The following is a 1,070-nucleotide window of genomic DNA, read 5'->3' as shown; positions in this document are numbered from 1 at the left end:
CTATTTATAAGCTCCTCAGAGCTTATATGTTTTATATGTGTGTAGATGTTTGATGCGGCTGTGTATGGTTTATAGGGATATGCATGTTTTATATGGATGTATATGGGTTTGGATCAGACTTCCAGTGGGTGCCTTCACCCTGGGGTGGGTACCTGGGGGACCCCACTTGCCATCCATTCTGCCTCGGTGAGCTGTCATGGCCAGGGATCCGTGTCCAGCTGGTCCCTCATGGGGACAAGTCTCACCCCTGATTTTCGGCTCAGCTTAATCAGGTGTCACTAAATCCTCCTGGAACACAGAGCCGATGCTTCAGGACACCGTCAGGGCCGTGAAACGCTGGGGAACCCCATTCCAACGGGGACAGTCTCCATGTCCCTGCAGGGCTGCTCACGTCCTCCTTGCACAGGGGACAAGCTGTGATCCTGGGAAGGATAGAGAGAGCCCAAAGTGCAGTCACTCCTGCACCTCCATGTGCTGAGCAACCCCGAGGAGCTCTTGGCATCCATACCCAGCCCCAGTGCCTGTGCAGGGAGTGTGAGAGGTGCCCGGCCTCGGAGCTCTCTGCAAGGACAGACAGACTGTCTGCAGAAAGGGAATTCTCTTCATGGGAAAAATATAATTAATTTTAAAATATATTTAAAAAATCAGGATTAGCTAGAAACTTGAACCACGTGGCGAAGAGATTCATTTCCCGTCCTGGCGCCCAGGGGAGCTCCCGGCAGCAGCCGTGCCCTCCAGCTGTGTCCGTGTGTCTGTCTTCCCCGCACCCGCACTCTTCTGTTTCGGGGCAGCGTAAAGAGAGCGCAAAAAAAGGCAGCAGAAAAGACCCCTGCTCGGGGAGGAAGGCATCTAAAGTACCCTCGAGGCCTTTAACCCTGGGTTAATTAAAAACCAGAAGAAAAAGGAGACGGAACTGGAAGTTGCACCAGCCGGGAATCGAACCCGGGTCGCAAGAATGGGAATCTTGCATGATACCACTACACCACTGGTGCGCTGCCGCGTATCCCTCCGCGCGTGAGAAGGCCAGGCGGCCCCGGCCCCCCCCCGAGGGGGCGACGCGGCGGGAGCGG

At 55.1% G+C, this 1,070-nt stretch overlaps 1 non-coding gene across 1 annotated transcript; it reads right to left on the bottom strand.

Annotated features, from left to right (window-relative positions):
* Positions 1-921: 921 nt before the first annotated feature.
* Positions 922-992, bottom strand: TRNAG-CCC. The gene has a single exon. It is a non-coding gene; the product is annotated as a tRNA-Gly (tRNA).
* Between the last annotated feature and the right edge of the window lie 78 nt (positions 993-1,070).

Source organism: Chaetura pelagica, unplaced genomic scaffold (assembly GCF_000747805.2).
Source record: "Chaetura pelagica isolate M959 unplaced genomic scaffold, ChaPel_1.0 scaffold433, whole genome shotgun sequence".
NCBI classification, from domain to species: domain Eukaryota; kingdom Metazoa; phylum Chordata; class Aves; order Apodiformes; family Apodidae; genus Chaetura; species Chaetura pelagica.
Note: the sequence above shows the minus strand (reverse complement) of the source record. Positions and strands in the feature narration are given on the sequence as shown.